At 40.3% G+C, this 16354-nt stretch overlaps 1 protein-coding gene across 4 annotated transcripts in view; it reads right to left on the bottom strand.

The window, feature by feature from the left end:
* The window catches only part of ZNF438 (zinc finger protein 438), a 139584-nt gene that overhangs the window by 40811 nt on the left and 82419 nt on the right, over nucleotides 1-16354 (bottom strand). The window contains exon 5 of one of the 4 annotated variants that reach the window (XM_024750132.1): nucleotides 11755-11905. The exons of the other annotated variants lie outside the window; for them this stretch is intronic. The gene's annotated coding sequence lies outside the window, so the exon portion shown is untranslated. The remainder of the gene's footprint in view (nucleotides 1-11754; nucleotides 11906-16354) is intronic. 4 annotated transcript variants of the gene reach the window in all.

Raw genomic sequence — 16354 nt, 5'->3', positions numbered from 1 at the left:
TCTACATCAAACAGAGCATCTTTGGAATTTCCAGCCTGGCTTCTCAATGCTAAAAGGATGGATCCTTCTGGGCTGTGAGGTTACCATCACGATGAAGATGAAAGCATTTCAAAAGAGAATTGCACCATTTGGTAAGAAATGACACTCGACAGTAAAATAAATACTATCAAATAAAGAGGCTGTCACTTACACGTCCACGATATGGAGACACGCTGTGAAATCGGTCAGCATTTTGTTTCCTTCCAGCAGTCTGGTGGCAGTGTTTCTAACCATTTGGATTTAATTCATTATTTTGAAATGATCGTTTCCACCACTCTTGTCTAACTTTAGTGACAAAATCATCTCCAAACTAAGCAGGTTTACAGGAAACTGATATACTTTGAAGATCATTCTGGATCCCTCACATTCGTTTTCGGCTGCTGAGCACCAGGGAGCTTTGGTCGCATCACCTCAGACCACTTGGTGTCCTTTCAACAACTATTTCTACCCTACCGCCTGCCTGTCTTTGGGAATTCCACCCTCCCACAGCACTGCCAGGGCGCCCACTCCTCTCAGCTCTGCTCCCATCTCTAGCTCTTTTCTTCTCTACCATTTCTGCCCTGAATTTAAATCCCATCAATTAACTTTACAATGACTGTTCAATTAAAAACAAACAAACAAACAAAACCCCCCTGCTCTGCTCTGTTTCCTGCTAACTTCATCTATGCTCCATAGTTTTTCATGTTCCTGTGAGTGTGTGGACTGCTTCACGAATGATTCTGGTGATGTTTTCCTCTTCTAAAATAAACTTTCACCTTTTCCCTGGAACACCCCAGTCACACGCCTACCTCTGCAGCATCACCTAAATTGTTCTTTTATTTGCCGCCACTGATGGCGTTGGTCTATCGCTTAGGTTACCATACAATGCTTATCTCCGACATGGAAAAAGCGAAGGAAAAGTGAACAAGCCTGACTCTCGACCTACACCCCCCCAGCTCCCGTCTTTAGAGGCAGCGAGTCTTAGCACCTTTGTGGAAATCCTTTCAGCAACAGTCTGTGTGTACACAAGCTAACGTGTAGAAATATGCTCTATCACCCGTTCTCCCGTCCCCAAATTAGAGCAGATTATACCTGCTGCTCTGTTTTCGCTTAATACATTTTCAGGAGCTCTCCATATCAGCACTTATGGATCCTCTTCATTCTTTGCAAAGGCTGTAGAGTATTTCGTTGCATGGAGCCGCAGTTTATTAACCAGCCACCTACCGACTGACGGTGAGACTGTTCTCAGCCTTCTGCTCCTACCCACGAAGCTGCAGTCTGCATCCTTATACTCACAGCCTAGCTGGCACGTGCAAGTCCATCCGAAGTGTGAAGTCAGGGTAAGAAATTTCTGGGTCAACTTAAAATTTTTATGGACACTGCCGCACCGTCATTCAAGGAAGCTGTACTGACTGACCCAACGACGTACGAGACTCCTCGCAAAACACTATTTGCCTAATTTGCCACAGGATTAGTTCAACCAACTAATCTGAAAAGTCCAGCTTGCCTAGATATTTTTCTCAACTCTAGTTGAATAGACAAACCCTGCTCTCTGTTGAAATACACAAACCCTGACAATAAAGTGAAAACAAGTTTCACCTCTCAAGGATCTAGAAGAGTGATTGTTTACGGGAAGTCCCTGACGGACTAGAAAAGGGAAAAATAGTCAGTGCTGCCCCAGGTCACCCAAAGGAAGTGGGTGTGCGGGTCAGGGAGTGCGGCCTGCGAGTTGGTGTCAGCGCATTTTTGTTATGAAAATGGAAAGACAAAGTGATTTCCTAATTGAAGCAGACAAGCCAGATAAAGTTATAGGAGGAAAAAAATCCTACGTATTTGAAAAACTGTCCTTTTAAAATTGTTTTTCTTCTCAAGACATCACAGAATGTAACAGGTGTAGTTTAAGAGCTAATTTTACAGTGTATAAAGCGTGCTCCTCTGTCTAATATGAAATGGAGTCTTGACTGAGGTGCTACCAGCTGAGGATCTGGTGAACCCAATTAACCCAATTTTTACCTGTCCGGACTAAGTGGTTTATTTTAGATGCACACTGCTCCCCAGATCCTTTAGGGTATGACATGGAAAAACCATAAACAGGCTCTAAAGGTCATGACGTTAATTTTCCTGTCATTCTCATGCTTTAAATAGGCATCAAAAAACTAAAAATTCTTGTCCTCTGGGAAGGAAGGCAAATCTGAAACTAATTATGGTAGTTATTATTGTAATACTATTAAATTAAACGCTGTGACCCCGGCTAAATTTATTTTGGTACCTTTTGTTAATGAATAAAACTTCTCGAATATGATTACTGCATCCTCTCATACTGCAAAATGATTCGCCAGAGGGCTACCGGAACTAAGTAACCACTCAATAACCTGAATTCTCATTCACCTAACGCTGAACTGAAAAGTTTAACAAGCACACGTGGAATTTTATTGCAGAAAATTCTGTATCTGCTACAAAGTTTTATTTAAGGAGTAAAATCCTCACATGGGTACAAGACTGAGCCAAGAGTCTTATCTGTCAAGGGCAGTTTTCACTTGTTTTCTGTTGTCTCTTTTGTCAACTTAAGGCTTGCGCGTGAAGATTCCTATTTATTTATACCTAAAAGAAAATAAAGGCGGGGGGTGGGGTAGATGTCTCAGTAGCTTCTTTTTTCTGCTTAAGTTTCCCAGACTCAAACTGCTTTCTTTAGGGGTTTGCAGGACAAGATGGTCCAGAGGCAACATTGAAGCTTAAGGATTTCCTGGTAGCTGCCTGACCAACACCTGGGCACCAGGTGGAAGAGGAAGCCACCTGACCTGGTACTTAGGAAGTATTTGCTGTGTGTGTCCACTAGTGACCTGAAATCCGAAATGGTCTCCACAGAGACTCCGTTGGGCTCATTTTAATCCTACAGAGGCTGGAAGGGAGAGGAGGGCTGAAGACAAGGAATGGTAAGTTTGGATGGGTGGGAAGGAGAATCTGGCAAGAAGAAGGGCGGGCAACACCCGCGTGGGTTAACGAGCAGGGGAAGGATGAAGGGGCAGCAATCACAAAAGAAAGAGAAAGCAAGTGGGAGGGAAACAGGCACAACGGCAGCATTATTGTAGAAGGAGAAATGGCTTGTGACAAAAAAAAAGCACTTGAATTCCAGTTTCTTTAAATATCTTAGAAGATACAGAAAACCAGTTAAGAACTGGCTCTTCCTCTCTCTACTGCAGCCAGACAGACACCTATAGACTCTGTGCAGTCGGTGGTCTAAGTAGTCAATAACCATTGGCTGGTTGTGAAATGGTCTTGCTGCTAATCAACTGCAACAGTTTATTAACATCTAAGGTGAGCCAAGTGAAGTTAAATATTTTAAGAGCCATCTTCTACTGCTCTAAATCTGCAAGCCAGGCTTCAGATAAAACTTTCAAATTATCTCTATTCGCTTAGAAGTGTTAACGGACCATGAGGCATCACCGCATAGGAAAGATGAGAAACAGAAGAATGCGGAAGGAAACAGAGGAACATTTTGTCTTGCAAGCCTTCCTACAATGGTTCATTGTGCATACACAGGGATTCCAATGAAAGGATATGATTACCAGTGTTTCCTGATCCTTTGTTTTCATGTGCTTTACCGTGGCCCCCAAATCCATTTCTTTACACTTTATAGATCCACATCTCAAACTGCCTTTTGGGCTTCATATACACTGTCACATTAGCTGAGGAAGCAACTTTTTAAGCTAGTGCATGATGGTGCAGCCCAGCAGCCAAGAGTTCACTCTGAAGCCGTGTCCAACTATGTCTGTGCAACGGTTTTATGATTATTTAAATATTTCCTTACATTTTGCTCTTATTCTTTTAGAAAAATCAGTGGAGCTCAAAAGATTAAAGGTAAATGTGATTAATAGGACACCAAAAGCATAGGTAACAAGAGTAAAAATAGACAAACTGTATCATATCAAAATTAAAAGTTTCTGTGCATCGAAGAAAACATTCAACAGAGTGAAAGAGCAGCCTGTGGCATGGGAGAAAATATGTGCAATCATTTGTCTAAATAAGGGGTTAATATTCAGAATATATAAAGAACTCTACAACTCAACAACAGCAGCAAACCAAATAACCCAATTAAAAAATGGGTGGGGCTTCCCTGGTGGCACAGTGGTTGAGAGTCCGCCTGCCGATCAAAAAAAAAAAAAAAAAAAAAAAAAATGGGTGAAGGAGCTGAATAGACATATGTCCAAAGGAGATACATACAAATGGTCACAAAGCATATGAAAAGATGTAATATTACTTATCATTAGAGAAATGCAAATCAAAACCATCATTAGATATCACCCCACATCCATTAGGATGGCTACTACCAAAAAAAAAAAAAAGAAAATTTCAAGCGTCAGCAAAGCTATGGAGAAATTGGAACCTTTCTGTACTGTTGGTGGGAAAGAAAAATGATACAGTTGCTATAAAAAAACAGTAGGGCGGTTCCTCAAAAAATTAAAACTAGAAATTACCATACGATTCAGCAATTTCACTTCTGGGTATATATCCAAAAGAAAAGAAAGCAGATATTGAAGAGATATATGCACACCTATGTTCATAGCAACACTATTTACAGTCGCCCAGAGGTAACCCAAGTTATCTATCAATGGATGAATGGATAAACAAAATGTAGTATATGCATACAATGGAACAGTGTTCAGCTTTAAAAAGGAAGGAAACTCTGACACCTGCTACAACATGATGAACCTGAGGACATGTTAAGTGAAATAAGTCAGACAAAAAAAGACAAACACTCTGTGATTCTACTTACATGAGGTACCTAGAGTAGTCAAATTCATAGAAACAGAAAGTAGAATGGTGATTGCCAAGGGCTGTGGGGAGGGAAAATGGGGATTTGTTGTTTGATGGGTATAGGGCTGCAGTTTTGCAAGATGAAGAAGTTCTAGAGATTGGCTGTACAAAAAGATGGGAAAGATGATACATTTTGTTATGCTTTTCTTTACAGTTTTAAAAAGGTAAATGTGATTATACCAGTGATAAGAAGCATAGGTCTTATGACCTACATAAATTTAGGCAAAAAAGGCAATAACTCAGGATGTTTTAAGTGGGCAAATCTTTAACCTATATTGGAAGCACAGTGGACTTTAGCCAGGCATATATGTCTTCAATTGTGAAGAAAAATAATAAAATTAAAGAATATTTACAAAGATACAATATTTATACTACACATATATCTATGTGAAAAGAAATGATGTATTAAGGAATTGTATGTTTTACTAGTTCTCTGGTGACAGAATCTTCTTATATAGCATTATGCTCTTAACTTCTGTGTATATTTTTCTTTTCTTTTTTTTTTGAATTTTTATTGAAGTATAGTTGCTTTACAATGTTGTGTCAGTGTCTACTGTACAGCAAAATGAATCAGCCGTACACATACATATATCCCTTCCCTTTTGGATCTCCCTCCCATTTAGGACACCACAGTGCATTAGGAGTTCCCTGTGCTCTACAGTATGTTCCCATCAGTTGTCTATTTTATACATAGTATCAATAGTGTATATATGTCAGTCCCAAGCTCCCAATTCATCCCACCCGCCCTTTCCCCACTTGGTATCCGTACGCTTGCTCTCTACCTCTGTGTCTCTATTTCTGCTTGGAAAATAAGGTCACCTATACCATTTTTCTGAATTCCACATATATGCATCAATATGTGATATTTGTTTTTCTCTTGCTTACTTACTTCACTCTGTATGACACTCTCTAGGTCCATCCACATCTGTACAAATGACCCAATTTCGTTCCTTTTTATGGCTGAGTAGTATTCCACTGTATATATGTACCACTCTTTATCCATTCATCTGCTGACGGACATTTAGGGTGCTTCCATGTTCTGGCTATTGTAAATAGTGCTGCTATGAACACTGGGGTCCTATACATAGAAAATCCTAAAGATGCCACCAGAAAAGTGCTAGAGCTAATCAATGAATTTAGTAAAGCTGCAGGGTACAAAATTAATACATAGAAATCTCTTACATTCCTATACACTAACAACAAAAAAATCAGAAAGAAATTAAGGTAACAATCCCATTTACCATTGCAACAAAAAGAATACAATACCTAGGAATAAACCTACCTAAGGAGGCAAAAGACCTGTATACAGAAAACTATGACACTGCTGAAAGAAATCAAAGATGACACAAACAGATGGAGAGATACAGCATGTTCTTGGATTGGAAGAATCAATATTGTGAAAATGACTCTACTACCCAAAGCAATCTACAGATTCAACGCAATCCCTATCAAACTACCAATGGCATTTTTCACAGATCTGTGTATATTTTGAGGAACATATTTTACACAGAAGTAAATACCGCCTATAAACAGGAAGTCCCAGCCTAGGGCTCCTCAGGCCATATGCATGTCAACATAGCCACTCTGAAGACTGGATCTGGTTTACTTCTTTTTATTTCTCCAAAACATGTATCACCCCATACTCTCTGGTGAGTTTACAAGACAGGCAGGGGTTTCTAGACCATCTCCGTTCATGAGGTACTTTAGTATCAGCAGTTGACAAAAGACCCAGTGTTACAGGGCAAGTGCTTCCCTAACATCTTCTCAGGTCCAGGTTGGCTCAGGCAGAGATGAGTGCCCCCCACCTCAATCCACTGCCCGCTCCCCCAGCCATGCCCCTCCCCTCCCCAGGCTCTGGCACTACCCAAATTAAGCTGCGGGTATGAAGTTAACCCAAGTGGTTCCAGATTAGAATAACCATAGGCATCTCAGAGACTAGCCATAAATCCCCCAGTTAGCTTTGAGATGAAAGCAGCAAGGCCGCCCAAGACCTGGGTCTGTAATCACAACGTTGACAGTGAGACAGCATACGTGGGTGGGTGAGGGCAGGTGGGAGGAGGGGCTCTGGGGCATGTAGGCCTTGTGGGGCTTCTGCTGGGAACATTCAGTTACATTTTAAGGATCTAAAACATTGGCAAAGATTCTACACCTACAGATTATAGCCTCTAAACAATCACATGGCATGAAATCCAAAACTGAAATACAACTAGTGGGAAATCTTTTCTCATTTTGGTATGCAATTTTTTTTTTTTTTTTCTTTTTTGCGGTACGCGGGCCTCTCACCGCTGTGGCCTCTCCCATTGCGGGGCACAGGCTCCGGACGCGCAGGCTCAGCGGCCATGGCGCACAGGCCCAGCCGCTCCGCGGCATGTGGCATCTTCCCGGACCGGGGCACGAACCCGTGTCCCCTGCATCGGCAGGCGGACTCTCAGCCACTGCGCCACCAGGGAAGCCCCAGAATCCACTTTTAAAACATTCCTGTTCAAGAAGGATAAATGGGTATTTTGATTTTCAAGTGATAATTAACAAACTAAATGGTAGCCTTTTTTCACTTCGTATTTTCCTCATCCCAAATTTACTGTGATCATTACACTTAGTAACTTTCTGTCAAAAACAAATGCACGAGGTTCATCACTCAGCCATCTAATGTCTACCAATAAATAGTAATTAGGGAATTGTGCACAGATCAATAAGAGGGCCATTAGATGTAATTTCTTATTTCAATACTTTTGCTAAACTCAAAATAATTTCAGCTTAGTAACAGGCATTTAGCCAAGAACAGATTTTCAAATACAGAAAACTAAAAAATAAAGAACTCCAAAGGAACAATATATTCTCTGACTTCCCCTGATGAGTTTAGGTTTTCTTAGTTTATGAATCCAGTACACAATTTAATTCTTCTTTCCCAACACTGATGATACTTATGTTAATTTAACATCTATCAACCTGACAAACTCAGAACTCTCCAAGGGCAGGGCCCAGCTCTGTCTTGTTCCCATTAGCCCTGGGGCCTTGCAGGGGAGAAGTCGTTCAAAAGCATTTGATGAATATACTTTGAAAGATGTAAACCTAAACAAAAGGAGTTGCAAGATTTACAGATATTCAAGAGCAAAACATTTCCTAAATAAAGATTATGTAACCAACCAAAACAAAAAAGATCCACATCATAGTTAAAAATAGCATAAGGAGAGAAGAAAAGGTTATTTGCCTAAATGATCTGTGGGACAAAATCAAGGCATATGTTCTCTAGGCTCAATTGCCAAAAGCCTCCGCAGTTTGGGCTGTCTTAGAAATACCAGGCTCTGAGTCACAAAGCCAAAGCCTTGAGAAAACTAAGTACAAGCAACTCCTGAAATGGGGTTATAACACTGTACTCAGGTATGTTATCACTGTAAAATTCATCTTCTTAGCATACTGTTTCAGAATTCTACTTCAAGAATCTTTAAAAAAGAATTATGGGATGGCAAATACCCTTAAACACACACACACACACACACACACACAATTGAACTTTTGTTCTGACAATTCTTGAGAGGAATCCAAATCTTAATACTCTTTACTGAAGAAGTATGTTTTTTGGCATGTCTGCACTTACGCAATCTACTACAGTTGAATTAAGTCTACTCATGAACTTGTATGTCAGGTTCAACAGAATTTTAACCAAGGTGGAAAATTATACTTTTTCTAAATCAAAACAAAACAAAAGTGTTCTGGACACAAGGATAACTGAAGTCATATGCTTTCTTATGCAAGCTTACATCTTTTGTCAAAGCAGGACAGTTCATTCATTCAGTCAATATAACTAATAGAACACGTTTTGTGTAATGGGCCATTTAGCATATATTTTCAGTTTTATGGGCCCTACGGTCTCTGTACAGCTACTCCTTTCTGCTGGTGTAGCGTGAAAGCAGCCAGAGACAATATGCATGAATAAACGTGGCTGTGTACCAATAAACTTTTTAATTTATGGACAAAGACACTTGAATTTTATGTAATTTTCATGTGTCACAAAATATTATCTTCTTTGGATGTTCCCTCAATGATTTAGAAATGTAAAAACATTCTTAGCTTGCAAGCTGTATAAAAACAGGCCCAATTTGGCCTGTAAGCCATAGTTTGCTAACTCCTGACCTAAACCAACTCTTTAGGAAACCTGGTTTCCACCACTTACTAGCCGTGTAACCTTGTCTTTGCTCCACCAAAAAAGCCCAAACAACAAACAAAATCAACAAAAACGACCACCATAACTGAGTTATAACATCTTAATTTTCAGGTGAGAGTTAATATTTTATCTTTATTTAATTTATATTTAATTTACTATTTTATTTATTTTATATTTTAGCAATATAACAACAGCGGCAGCAACTAACATTTATTTTGAGCTTACTATCTTCCAAACAGTGTTCTAGCCATTTTAAATGTGTGCTAATTTATTTAATTCTCACCACAGCCTTGGGATGGGTATTTTATGATCACCCTTTCACATATAAGGAATTAGGCACAGAGAGGTTAAGTAACTTATCTAAGCTCTCACAGCTAGTAAAATGGTGGAGCTGAGGTCTGAAGACAGGTACTAGGTTCTGCTTTTAACCACAACCGCCTCTAACCTCCAAATTTCCCTGTTCTTTTCTTTCTTTTTTTTTGGCTGTGTTGGGTCTCCGTTGCTGCACACAGGCTTTCTCTAGTTGCAGCAAGCGGGGGCTACTCTTCGTTGCGGTGTGCGGGCTTCTCACTACGGTGGCTTCTCACTACAGTGGCTTCTTTTGTTGCGGAGCACGGGCTCTAGGCGCGTGGGCTTCAGTAGTCGTGGTACACGGGCTCAGCAGTTGTGGCACAGAGACTCCAGAGCGCAGCCTCAGTAGTTGTGGCACACGGGCTTGGTCGCTCCGCGGCATGTGGGATCTTCCCGGACCAGGGCTCGAACCTGTGTCCCCTGCATTGGCAGGCTGATTCTCAACCACTGCGCCACCAAGGAAGCCCTCCCTGTTCTTAAAGTCCCTATTTCTTTTTTTTTTTAACATCTTTATTGGAGTATAATTGCTTTACAATGGTGTGTTAGTTTCTGCTTTATAACAAATTGAGTCAGTTATACATATACATATGTTCCCATATCTCTTCCCTCTTGCGTCTCCCTCCCACCCTCCCTATCCCACCCCTCTAGGTGGTCACAGAGCAAGGAGCTGATCTCCCTGTGCTACGCGGCTGCTTCCCACTAGCTATCTATTTTACGTTTGGTAGTGTATATATGTCCATGCTACTCTCTCACTTCTTCCCAGCTCGCCCTTTCCCCTAACCGTATCCTCAAGCCCGTTCTCTGGTAGGTCTGCATTTAAAGCCCCCATTTCAAAGGACAATTCTCAGAAATTAAAATGCATAATAGAATAAGCATGTACAGTTAATGCTTACCAGTAAAGAGCTAATCCTGAGATTGAGCCTATATTGCGAGTTACAAAAAAGGAAACTTGATTCAAATGGATGCAAGCTTCAGTGTTCTCGTGGAAAAATTATGAACAATAGTCTGACTCCCTCCTGTGTGTGTTGGCCCATGAGAACAAACATTAGTGAAAATGCCCCAGAAGAGGCCTGCAAAAGGCAGGTCACTAAGACTTTCTCTAAATGACTCTTTATTCCCCTAGTTTAAATTTGCCTCCTGCTTTGCTGTACACAGTGGCATTTATAGATTTATAAGGTTTGTCTATTACTGGTAGATTAGCAATAAACACTGTAAGCAGAAGGGCCTTCCTTGTAACAGTTACGGCAAAACTTAACCTAAATCACAGCCTATTGGCATGATCTATTTTCTTCGTCAGGTCTTTACCCATCTGTTGGTTCTGTATGTTGCCGTTCCAAATGCAAGTGGATACCCAAATAACTAACTCTTCAAAGGTCATTTGAAAAAAATTTTAGGGTATGAAGTTTATTTCCGTGTAGTCTTAAATTGCCAAAGTGGCTTTTAGAAATTATAATAAACTGTTATTGCTCCATATAACTGCAGAATAAAAACATCTCTGAAGAGCTTGACATTGTAAGACTTTGGCTGGCCAAGGAAATAAGAATTGCTAAAACTGGATTCATTTCAGTTATTCCTCATTAGAAGGTAGTTACTTGCCAGAAAATTATTTCAGAGTCTATTTTCAATACTTACATCAAAATGAGGAAATTTAAATGACAGATGATCTCTACAGCAAGGCCAAGTACATTATAAGACCCTGAAGATGCAGGCTAGGCCAAAAGAGGCTCCAAGACCAAAAGAGCCTCCAAGACCGAAATGCATCTGGCATATACTAAAAAATGTATCTGGTTTTCTCAAAAAATTTTTTAACTTTCCCCAAATATTTGCTATCAGCAAATTGCATAGCTCTACATAATGTGTGACTGCCTTGATAAGAAAGAACTAGTTCTCAAAAGAAAAAAAAAAAACAAACATTCATGTTACTTGAAGTTGTCCATACAAAGTGTGACTGAGGAAAATCTTTGGCTCAGAAATGACCCTCTGACCTACTCACTTTCAAAAGCCCAGCATCCAGGAGCCACGCCTTACACGCCCTCCCTCACTTCCCATCTCTAGGCCTTCACCAGATCGTGCCAATTTTATCTCTTAAAAAGCCCTCAGATACGTCCATTTCTTCTCAGTTCCACTGCCAATTACCTGGCTCCAGGTGTGCTCTACCATCCCGAGAGACCACTGAATACCCTTCTACCTGCTTCCACGCCTGCTCCTGCAACCGACACGGCCACAGTGATGCTCTCGTAACACAGAGCGTGCCGTGCGGTCCAGAATCAAAGCCACTACGAGCCATAATGCGCCCACGAGGCTCTGCACAGTCGGGCCTCGGTCCGCTTCTGTGTCTCCTCCTGCACCCCTCACCCCCACTCTCTGTGCCCAGCCACACTGGCCTTCCTCCAACCCCCAGAACATACCGTGGCTCTGTCGTCCAGACTGCCTACATGCTGGTCCCCCTCCCTGTGACGCCTCTTTTCTTCGCGATAACCTGAATCCATCCGTCAGATCTCAAGGCTGTATCACTTCCTTAGGAGAACCGTCTTTTGACCTCGTCTGGCTGAGATACCCCTGTTAATAGTGAACAGGTATCTTTTTCCCTCAGATCACTGACCACAATTGTAATTATACTTAGATCATGTCTAGTACCCCGGACTGGGGGTACTACCCCCAACAGACTAGCAGCTCTAGAAGGCAGGGTTCACACCCTTTGTGTTCATAGGGTACCCAAAGCATCTGGGGCACAATAACAGAGTACCCAGGAGGGGCTCAGTTAAGATTTATTTATTTATATTTGTGATACAATTCACATACCATAAAATTCACCCTTTCAAAGTGTACATTTCAGTGGTTTTTGGTATATTCACAAAGTTGCACAACTTTCACCACCATCTAATACCAAAATGTCCCATCACTCTACCCCACTGCCTGTCCCCGGAAATCACTGATTTACTTTCTGTCTCCATGGATTTGCTTAGTCTGGAAATTTCATATAAATAAAACCATTCAACATGTGGCCTTTAAAAGAAAGAAGCAGGGGGACTTCCCTGGTGGCGCAGTGGTTGAGAGTCCGCCTGCCGATGCAGGGGACACGGGTTCGTGCCCCGGTCCGGGAAGATCCCACATGCCGCGGAGCGGCTGGGCCTGTGAGCCATGGCCGCTGAGCCTGCGCGTCCGGAGCCTGTGCTCCGCCACGGGAGAGGCCACAGCAGTGAGAGGCCCGCGTACCGCAAAAACAAAAACAAAAGCAGGCATTTATAGCTCTAAGTTTCCCTCTAATTTCTTTCGTTGCATCCTGTAAGTTTTGGCACGTTGTATTTTGAGTCACTTTATATCAGGTGTTTTCTGATTTCTCTTGTGATCTCTTCTTTAACCCGCTGGCTACTTATGAGTATGCTGTTTAACTTCCACATAATTGTGAATTTCCCAAATTCCCTTCTGCTACTTATTTCTAATTGCATTCTACTGCGGTCAGAGAACGGACTTTGTATGTTTTCGATCCTTTTTACATGTACTGAGGCTTGTTTCATGGCCTAACGGGAAGTCTGTCAAGGAGATGGAGCCACGTGCATTGGAAAGAATGTGTACTCGTGTTGAGTGGAGTGCTCTATACATGGCACTTAGGTCTAGTTGGTTTACCTTTCTAAGTGTTCACCATTCCACTTCGTATCACCCTAATGGTAAGAGGTCCACACGGTGAAGTCTTTACTTCGGATTTGCCCTTAAACACATTTATTCTGAAGAACTCTAAGGAGAGCAGAGTAGGAAATCAATGTAGCTGTTCTACCTTTCCTGATTAATATCATATCTATCTCATGGCCATGGTGTAAAGGAAAAGATTTTTAAAACCCTGCAAATAAAAAAATCAGTACAAGTGCAGTGAGATGTGAAATGCTATTTTAAACAACTAATACTGAAAGTTAGTTGCCCAAGCACTTTCTGAAAGAAAGACCATATTTTGCCTGATATAGCAAAACTAAATTTCTCAATACAGGAACTTCATTTATGAACTATACTCTGGAAGTAGCATCCATTGCAGACTTTTCAAAAGTAGGCCTTATGAGGCAAATATGGAAATCATGATACACCAGCGTGCAAATATTTTCTAATAAAATCTTTGCATTATTCTTATATAAGGTTTGCAGTTATTTCTCTCAAAATGTGTAGAAGATAAAATTTGCTGATTTTCTTCAACATACTCAGGAAACATAACTGGATTTTCAAACTTGAGAGAAAAATGCAAAACAATATCTCTGGTATGGCATGAAGGTTACATCTACCTTTACTGAAAAAGAAAGACACAGTATTTAGGATCTTAAGCAAAATCCATAAAAATATTTACCTTATTCTACTGTATAATATAAAAGCTTACCACTTTAGTAAAGTACTAAGATTTCTCAGTGTATATGTATGTGAACATGACCTAAACAATGACTACTGAATTATATGAAGTTACAAATCCAAAGACATGGTTAAGTTTTGGTTCTGGTTATCACATAATCAACACTCAGTAACTCACACAAAGTACCCATGAACTGCTTCTAAATCACTGACATCTTTACGTGGGCAACAGGAAAATTCGACTCCAAAAATACAACACAAGTTTCTAACTGACTAAACTGCAGAGTTCCTGGCTCTGGGCTGAGATTTTATATTTCAAAAAAAACAGAACTCAAACACCTGAAATGACAAATCTCAGAAAATTACGTTTTACTCTAATTTGCTTTTCCTGGTCCTACTCACTCTCCTTCATTTTCACCCTGAACACCTACCTTTAGAGCCTTGTCCTCTCACTGAAAGTAATAAAAGCATTTTACTTCTTAATACTGCATGGTGAATCATTTCCAGACTTGTAAGTTTCAAGGTAGTGTTAGTAACAGAAGGGTGCTTTCCATCCCCAAGTAATGACATTAACTGTACGATCTAACTACGTGTGAGAAAGTTAAGTATCGTAAAGGCATTTTAGAAGGAGCTGTGGCTTATGCAGTCATGGTAACCACCATGAAACACTGGCCTGAATCTAAAAATGCATTTGTCATGCTGGTACGTCATGCCTTCTTCCAATTTTGATAACCATGTCCGAATATATCCACACAACTATGGTACACATAGATGGCAGTGATAATGATAGGGATGCAAAGATTTTGGAAACTGTCTTCATGACCAGAATTAAGGGTAATAGCAGGTACACTCATTCTTATTCACAGTGTGCCTGGCTAGAGCTTCTTTCACATTGGCTCCTGAGGCTCCCAAGCTCAACCGAGCACTTCTGGAGAAGTGAGGTCCTGGAGGTCTCTGCATCCTCCCCAGGCCTGGATGCAGAAAGACTTAAGAGCACAGTTACCACATGTGAAAGTGAGGAAGAAGATTCAGCTGAGGCTATTCCTTCTTCATACCCTCTTTTCTCTTAGCTGTCATGAACCAGAAGCCCCTGGTTTTCTCCTGCTGCCTTTCCGGCCATCCTTGGCCATTAAGTCTTGGAGCTCCTCAAGGTAAACATTGGGTCTCACTTTATAGTCCCTCCCTAGGAGATCTCATCCACATCTACAGCTTTATTTATCACATTCACAAACACAGGCACAGGGTAAGGAGAGTTACTTGTATAATAACAGGCTGTATGAAAAGAGCTAGTTGGGTTACATGAAAAGTAGATCTTGAAATGCACATGCGCTATAGGCTACATGAAAGAAGAAAAAAAACTAAACAGTAAATCTGCTGGAATCAAAACAAGGACCTGTCTTGCATGGTATCAGCTACTGTCTTTTCTCCAAACTTGCCAATTTTTATTAGAATGAGTTATTGTTAGAAAACAGCATTATTTTTCCTACTGGAAATGTGTGTACAGCTGGCAAAGCATCTGCTCTTAGTACTTTAAGACGCAGACAAGTCCAATCGAAATGACTGAAAGGATACTAAAAACTTACCTGGAATGTTAATTGATAGGTTAATAGTAACATATCTTAAACCACTTTTAAACTGATATTTTAATTATCTCATATTTTATGTGTGTGTACATGTGAAGACTAAAAATCAAAATAGATTCTGATGGAATGCCACTCAATGATGAAAAGGAACAAACTACTGATACACACAAGAAAATGGATGAATCTGAAGGGAATTACGCTAAATGAAAAAGTCAACACTAAAGATTATATACTCTAAGATTCCACTTATATAACATTATTGAAATGACAAAATTATAGAAACAGAGGACAGATCAGTGGTTGCCAGGGCTCAGGGCTGGCAAGTGGGGGAGGTAGGTGAGTATAGTTATAAAATGGCAACTTGAGAAATCCTTGCGATGGAACTGCTCTGTATCTTGACTACAGTAGACACAAGAAGCTATACATGTGATAACAAGTGCACCGGAACTAAATACATACATCCACAAATGAGTTCAAGTAAAACTAGGAAAATCTGAATAGGCTCCACATTGTAACAATGTTAGTATCCTGGAAGTTACATTTGGGGGAAACTATGTAAAGGGTACACGGGTTATTTCTTTTAACTGCATGTGAACTTACAATTATCCCCAATTTACAATTTAATAACAACAAAAAAAACAGCTTTAAGGTGCTTACAGCACACTCACAAAGATAGTTTAGATTATCCATCCCTGACTACAGAATTCTAATTTTTTAAAGCAGTTTTCCTCCAGTTCCTCCACATTCCGTGCTGTTGATGTCAGCCCATGAAGAAAGGCAGATTTAGGTCGACAAAAGGAGAAATGTCTTGAGGTTATAAAGAACACAATAAAAACGTATTAATATTTTAAAAAGTAGATCTTGAAATGCACTTGAAAGTTTGAGATCATAATGACATAAATAAGCATTTATGACCTAAGAAAAACTGCCTCCTTTGGTACTTTGAAGTATTATAAAAAATCACACGGAATTAAATTACAAAGCTAACACACTTGTTTACGCAGCTGGTCTTTTTTAAAATTGAGGAACTTTAAACCTACAATTCTAATAGGCTTATTGGTGACACCCCAATCCTTTGAAAAATAAATGAAATATC

Source organism: Neophocaena asiaeorientalis, unplaced genomic scaffold, assembly GCF_003031525.2.
Source record: "Neophocaena asiaeorientalis asiaeorientalis breed wild unplaced genomic scaffold, Neophocaena_asiaeorientalis_V1.1 scaffold4, whole genome shotgun sequence".
NCBI lineage: Eukaryota > Metazoa > Chordata > Mammalia > Artiodactyla > Phocoenidae > Neophocaena > Neophocaena asiaeorientalis.
The sequence above is the reverse complement of the archived record's forward strand: the minus strand, read 5'-3'. Positions and strand labels throughout refer to the sequence as shown.